The sequence below is a fragment of the Nipponia nippon genome, unplaced genomic scaffold (assembly GCF_047370975.1).
Source record: "Nipponia nippon isolate SJK-2023a ecotype South Korea unplaced genomic scaffold, ASM4737097v1 scaffold_3, whole genome shotgun sequence".
Taxonomy (NCBI): domain Eukaryota; kingdom Metazoa; phylum Chordata; class Aves; order Pelecaniformes; family Threskiornithidae; genus Nipponia; species Nipponia nippon.
The window spans coordinates 67,895,233-67,902,716 of NW_028262347.1; the positions used below are offsets into that span (position 1 = coordinate 67,895,233).

The 7,484-nt window shown below is 52.2% G+C and overlaps 1 protein-coding gene across 1 annotated transcript in view; it reads right to left on the minus strand.

Annotated features, from left to right (window-relative positions):
* The window catches only part of LOC104020222 (sodium- and chloride-dependent betaine transporter), a 42,491-nt gene extending 35,309 nt beyond the window's left edge, over positions 1-7,182 (minus strand). Inside the window, exons 1-2 of the mRNA XM_009473608.2 lie at positions 7,168-7,182; positions 6,901-6,983 (exon numbers count right to left, since the gene is read on the minus strand). The gene's annotated coding sequence lies outside the window, so the exon portion shown is untranslated. The remainder of the gene's footprint in view (positions 1-6,900; positions 6,984-7,167) is intronic.
* Positions 7,183-7,484: the final 302 nt, after the last annotated feature.

Genomic DNA, 7,484 nt, shown 5'->3' on the forward strand with positions numbered 1-7,484 from the left:
CTGGAGCAAAGAAAGATGCTTGCATATGAAAAGACAACTTTTAATGAATGTTCATAGCAAAGCAAGCAGTTTTTGGCACAAGGCATGTTTCCTCCCTCTGTCATTCAAGTAAAGAAAGGAAACCAGATCTCACAGTGTAATACATCAATTGCTCTCTAAATGCCCAGGGCAACAACAGTCTTTGTTCTCCCATCTGCCTTGGTGCTGAAGGGCCCATCCTATTCCCTTTGAAATCAGCAGCAGATTTCCAGTGTCTCTGAATCCCATGCAAGGCATTAACACTGCCTTTAGTAAGAGGGGCTGCAGCAAGAACAGGGGAGCATAAACCTCGGAGGAGGGCAGGCAGGGGTCAGCAAAGACCATCCTCCAGGCTATATAGCTGCCTTTTCAAAAACATTGCAGAAAGATTCTGGTCCCCTATTAAATTTGAGAGTTTTTAGAGTTATTTCCAAAAAGGGCTTACACATGGGCAATACCGCCGTGGGCCCAACCGGTTTCAGTGTCAAATGCAGATGCGCAAGGGCACTAAGAAAGCAACCTCCCTTTTTCCCCAGCCCTTGCCCTTTATGGACCGTATGCCGGAAAGCACCTACTTACTGGTATGTCTTGCGCTGCCCCAAACCCACTATGTACTACAGCATGTGTGGATCTACACGTGAGTGTGGTGTTGGATCAGTCCTCTAACAGGCTTATGCAAACATCTAACCCCACATTTAAAGAAGGTGGTGCAACCCAGAAATCAAGGCACACACCCTAAATGCTGGCTGGTGCAGAGCTAGCAGCTCTGCAGCTCACCAACAGCTCACCAGCACGGAGGTCCTCCCAGTCCCAACTTTGCCCCCTTCACTTATCTCGCCTACCAGGTTGGACCGGGAGGTGGAAACACCAGGTCCTCCCACCAGTCTTTTCTCAGCTTCTGAAGCCCAGGCAAGGCCCCTTTCTCCACTGCCTGCTTGCAGCAAGGCCTGCCAGCTGGCTAATCAGTTCATTCAGATGCTGCAGCACAGCCTCCTCATCTTTGAGAGGAGCAGAGCTCCACGCACTGTCAAATGTGAGAGAGAAAATAACACATACTTAATGAAATGTGTTTGATCTGTCACAGTCCTTGGCACGTTCCAATTTGCTGCAGTCCAGGGCATATTATCAAGTACAATGATGCTTAAGTCTGGGCTTATTGAGGATGTCATAAGAAGCTGACAGGAGAGGACTTAGCTAATTCTTTGCTTTTATTCTTTTAATGCAAGGTGGCTCCAAAAGCCAGCCTATTTCTACTAATATTTGTGTTTTACCTGGTTTTGTGTTAGACCTGTTTCACACATGGGGGTGGGGGAAGATCACAATCAGGGAGTCACCTCCTCTCACCTAACCCCAGGAGGGGAATGCCCTGAGTGCCAGCCCGCAGCCTCGACCCTGACACCAGCCTCCACCTCAGGGACACCTGGACCAGGGCTCTGACGCTGCTCCTGTCCTCTGACCCCTGAATAGGCCAACACGAAGGACAGAAGCTGGGATGCTGCAATGGGGAACAGGGCTGGGACAAATACAGACCAGCAGGGGAGATGCGGCACTTGTGGCTTCATTTTCCTATTTGAAAAAGGGGGAAAACACCCTGGTTATGGAATCAAACCTTTTCACCTGGGAACGGGTGGTAGATTAAACTGGTGCCCAAAGTTTCGTTCCATGAGCTTCAGCTTCTCCCTTCCCAGACAAAGCGACAACACAGCATTACTCATCCCCACTGCTCCCCTCTCCGCTTTGCCTGCTGCTTCTATGAGAAAGCCTATTCACACACCTCCTGGCTCTTTTCCTGAACATCTAATCCTACTGTACCCCTATATGTTCTCAGGCCAGATGGGGATTCAAATAACTTCTTGTTTCCAGCTAGGAACAATTTGGCTCTCCCACAGCAGCCACAGCCACCCACTGTGTTACATCCTCCCCGACAGGCAGTCATTTTCTTCTCCCTTTGGATGCCCCTCTCCTTAATACATGAGTTCAGAGAAAAGACTTTGCCCCTCGCTGCCTGCCTGCACTTTTTCTGCTGTTCCTTCACCAAAGTTTGGAAAAATCCTCCGACTCCTTCGTTCCCAGTCTCTTTTTTCCCCTCTGCCACAAAGTTTTTCCAACTGTTAAGATACCACCTGACGCAGTCCAGTCTACCCCTCTTCTGGACCCACTCAGCCTCCACCATCACCACCTTCCCTCCTCAGCTCCCTCTGACCTCACCAGTCTCTTCTAGAGGTGCCCTGCTGTGTTTTCAACCCTCAGCACTTTGAGGAGGTGCCTCCTGAGGTTCCAGGCCTGGAGTACCCTTTGCAGATGTGACACCCAGCCTGTCGTTTTTCCACAGAGAGGAGGGGGCTTCCTCTGTGCCCAGTGCAACAGGCAGCTCCATATGAAACGGTACTGGACCTGGTACTTGGCTTGGTGCATGGAGGCAGCCACATTTTTCCCCACGAGATTTATTGCTGAGAAAATAAGAATACACCTGGATTCCACCAGGCACTGGAAAAAGAGCAGACAGCGTGCAGGCAGCCATAAACACAGACCACACCAACAAGTTCCCTCTTCAGTATTTGAATGAGGTAGCCCAGTCTCCACTTGGTCATGAATTTTGGGCGGTGTTTGTCCCACACCGACCACCATGAGATCCTTCAAGATCCACAACAGGCAAGGAAAGCCAAGGACACGTCTGAAGTCCTGTGGATACTCACAGTTGGGTCCAATGTGCTGAAAGCACAATACAGAAATGCAGGAGAACAGCATTTGTCAGCTTTATTTGGGAACAAGCTGCAACTAAAGGGGCAAGGAAGGAATCAGAAAAAGAGGGGAATGAAAATGTCCTGTGAAAGCAAAACATGGTGGTACCCTCAGCCTCTCCCAGGGCAAAACTGCCTTATTCAGGGCTGCTCAGGTGAGACAAGGAACAAGAGAGACAAGAGAGACGCCACCTGGGATTTTGCCACCAGAGGAAGAAGCTGTTAGAGATTCTCCTAAAGCTTTTCTTCCCGCAAACTTACTGCCTGTTCCTGACTGCCATCACACAGGAGCTCCTACTGCTGGGAAGATAACATCCTCCGTTTGACCTCTTCTGCTGTTTTATCTTAAGGCAAATGAGAGGACAACAACCTCAAGAGCAAACAGTGAAACAGAGCCAACAGCAAAGATGTCATTAAAAAGCAGCCGGTAACACTTATTAGAGATAGCACAGTTTTAAAGCACTTTGGGACACTCGTAGGTCCTGCCTGAGCTGCAGAAGGCAGAATCGCAGGTGACGCTGCAGACAGCTGCCCTGCATTTATATTTCTTGGCTTCCTTTTGAAACAAGCAGCAACCAAGCACGTAATCTGCAATTTAAGGTGGGGAAGGAGGAATCCGAAAGCAAGCAGGCTGGGCTGTGTTACAAAAGGAGGAGCAGGAGGACACAGAAAATTCTCTGGTTGCACAATATGAGCCAGCAGTTAGTCGGCAGCTGAAATCCTGCGTTGCATTTTGATGGCAGGAGGCGGGGGCGGTTGCGGGAGCAGAGACAGAAAAACCAGGGCTTGGTCAGGAACAGCCGTGCCAAGGTACAGCTTAAGGAACAAACCCGGTTAGATTAGTGTGTGGGGGCTGCTACTGGAATAGGTCATATCTGCAAGATGGACAGGAAAATATTAGCAGTAGAAGTAAGTGCTTTCCAGCCAATCTAAGAGCAGCTACGTGAGCGGGGATGGCTGCTTCAACCACAGCTGCTTCAACCACAGCTGCTTCCACACCCTAATGCTGCTGGAGAATGGCTCACTCCAGCTGCAAAAAGGAGAAAGGCAAGGAAAAATGTAGCAGGAGAAAAACTGATCAACTCCAGGACAGCAGTTGAAATTAAAATGCCTTTCCTTTCAAGCTGTTGAAAGCTAGTTGGCTTCTTTACACCTTCTAATTAACTTCCAGGTTGTGTGGGCTGCAGGGCATTCTCAAAGCATCTGCTCAGCAAGGTTCATGGGGCACGGGAGGCTGTCACAAGGATCAGATCCTGCTTACATTTTTTTCAACGTGAAATAAGAGCAACGCTTCTGCAGTCAGTGAGTTTGCTGCTTACTGACACCAGCAAGAGTGAGATAAGAAGCAACTGCGAGTTTACTAATGACATGTACATCTATGATACAAGCTGCAAGGATTATAGAGCATCACCCGTCACAGCACACACCCCCAGCTCAGGAGGGGACCAAATGGCTCCTGCTTTGTCCTCTGCTGCCAGGACAGGAGAGCCTCCCAAGTACCTAATGGTGGCTGGACTTTCCTGAGGATCAGTGGCAAATCCCTTGCTAAAAGTAGCATAGGCTGTTGTTCTTAGTGCTAGTTCAGTCTCTGTTGGTGTCCATGGCTCACCATCCCTGCTCTGGGCTACAGAGACACAGAGGTGGTTTTTTACTTCAGCCTAGAAAAAAATCAAGGCTAACTGATGAAGTCAACAAATGGGGTGTAAATATGATCAGAAAACAGCCTTTGCCTTTGCATCAAACCAGATACTCTCAAGGCCTCCACTCAGCCCATAGTCCGGTTGTATCCACTGCCACATAGCAGGAGGCCCAGAAGCGTGCAACCATGGCAGGATCCGTCTTTCTTACAGAGTACCACAGTGACAGGTCTCCTGCAGACCACAGCGGAGCCCCTGGAGCCACCCACCTGGTGGCTGGAGGTGCCTGGCCAAAGTCCTGCAGCTGTGTCAGGCTTGCTCAAAGGTCCTCATGCACAGCCAAAGTGTGGGGACAGCATGGCTCCTGTCACTGGCTGGAGGGGCAGAGCAGGTGAACGGCACAGAGGGTGAAAGCCACGCTGCTCCCGCACCTGCTCTGCAAACAGGCGCACCAGGGGCACAGTGGGGTAGCGACCTGTGGTGCAGCCCGGAGGTGCCCTGCAGGGACAGGACAGAGTCCGTAGGAGGGGACATGGTGAATACAGTGCTGCCCCTCACTGGGGCTACAAATTCATAGAGCCAGGCATGCCACCCCACAGCCCTGGGCAGGTCACGTAAAGGGAGGGAGGCTGCCAGCCCCCACCGCTGTGGCTTGGCCACCTGCTGCTGACCCGCGTTCAGCCTGAGGCTGGAGGCCGAGGGATTAGGGAAGGGTGGGCAGCAAAGCAGCTACCCTCTGCAGGTGCATGGGGGCCTGCACAAAAATCCTAACCTCTGAAGTGCCTAAAATCTGAACCTTGCAGTTGCTTCCCTGAGGATGCTGCTTTGGGGCGGGAGAGCAGAGGAGCCAGCACCGCTGGTAGCCAACGTCTCCAAAAGTCTACAGTTCAGAGGCAGGAGAGCAGCACAGGGGATTTGGCATCACACTGCTATAGGCACTCCTAGCTAAACTCGCCCAGGCAGGAACACCCTGCCTAACCTCCCGAAAGCACAGCCTGAGGGCACTTGCTATGAGAGTGATGAGAAATGGGGAGCATGGGGGAAGAGTACTCTTCCAAAAGACAGGTGACATGTTACCTTATGCCTCCCAGCACGGAGGATGAGGGGAGCCAACAGCTTACTTGGCAGAGCCCCGCGCAGCCATCGCAGAGCAGCGGAGCAGTGCTGCATGGGCTCCCCACCATGATCATCCCCGCACCAAGCTCCCTGTTCAGCCCTGCACAGGGAGCCCAGCACCCTGCATCCTGCTCAGGTGCAGGCTGGGGATCTACCTGGCTGACCCTGGGCAGGCTCAGCCATCTCCAGTTGGCGCACAGGGCAAGGCACATTGTGCCGTAACCCCTTCCTAGCAGTGCCTGCTGTAACACCACATTGCAATGCAGCAGGACTGCATCCCACCTGCACACTCCAAGAGGCAAGGTATCATCTGCTCTCCAACCTGGGGCACCAAAACTTTCCTATAGCCCTGCCCAGGAGCACGGGCAGGTAGAGATACAGCGCAGGGCTCGTTAACCTGCCCTCTGCAAGGACCACATCTGTACCCATGAATCCAGCAAAGTTGGGCTGTTGCAGAGCTGCAAAGTTCAGGTCCAAGGTTCAGCCTCTCATATCAGCAGCTTGTCAAAGAGGAAAAAAACTGGGGCAATGGCATTTCCGATGGCATTGGACAAAAGCCCTGATTAGTAGTGATTACTTTAAAAGCACTGTTGATTTAAGGAGACACAGATCAGGTGTTAGGAAACCCGCATGTGTTCTGCCTGGGTTTGTTCACAAATATGCCCACAGATCCAGAGTTTAGCACATGTACAAACGGTGCTGTCTCTGCCTCACCCCTACACGGGAACAAATTTGATGAAGCCTCTGAGACATGAAGAACAAGGAGCACACTCCCAGGCACAGCTTTTAGAGCTGCAGCCCCCAAGTCAATGCAGCAGGGCCAGCACCTCTGCAGGGCAGCACAGGAGGAGGGAGAGTCACTGCCTCGTGTTTGCAGGACCTGAAATGCCTACAGCCTGCCTCACTCCTAGCAGCTTTCCTCCTGTACCTATTACCACCCAGCCATTGCTGCCCTTCATCCCCCTCCCCATCTGTCCCACTCTCATCTCTCTTCTCAATCTTTCTGCTGTCTGAGTCCTTTCCTTTCTCTCTCTCCACTGCCTCAACCTTCAGTACCAAGTACTCATCCTTCAGGCATCCCTTTGCTCTGCAGCTTCCCAGCAGTCCCCCAGGAGCATTGCTGCCTGTCCTCTCCTACAGGAATCATTAAAAGAAAAACCTCTTCCCTGGGTTGATCCAAACTGATTATTTGCTCCCTCCTCCAGCTCTCTCTTGCTTTGCTTAATATTGGGAAGCTTTTCTCCTTGCAGATTTGCTGGCCCACTCCCCACAGCATGGCAGGCAGCTAGCATGCAGCAGCTGGCTGTGGGAGGACCAGAGACACTGGCACTCCCAGCGTGACACGCACATCCAGCCAGATCTGCTCAATGAGCAAATGCCCAACTTACCTGAAACCAGCGCAGGTCTCCCCCAGGCAAGCCCGTCCCGTCCTGTCTTGTCCTGTCCCACCGGAGTTCAGGCAGGGAACGCACTGAGTGCCAGAGATGCAACAAGAGTTAAGGCAAAGACTCCCCTCTCTCCTCCTCCTGTCCCTCCCCCTCCACCAGCTCCCCCCACCAAATTGTCACCCAGCTCACTCGTGGGTGGTGGGACAGCAGGAAGGGAGGTGCATCAGGGCGGGAGAACTTTCTCGCCAGCTCCCTTACAACACACACCTCTCCAGACCTTGAACTGTGGCCATGACAGGAAAGCAAGAAAAGAAAGCAGCCACGGTCAGGCAGGATAAAGGCCCAAAGTTTGCAAAGATCAACCGCAGCAGTCAGTGGAGCGACTCCAGGTCCTCTCCACCTCAGCGGGAGGGAGCTCTCCCCTTGCAGACCCTGCAGGATGGCCCAGGCTGGCTGCCACATGCCCCCACTGCTCTGGGGCTCCAGCACTTTAGTGGGATAGCGGCATCCCTTAAAATAGTCCTGCAAAGGTGCGGAATGAATCATCTCCATCTCGAGGGACCACGACACTAAACCCGCATCAG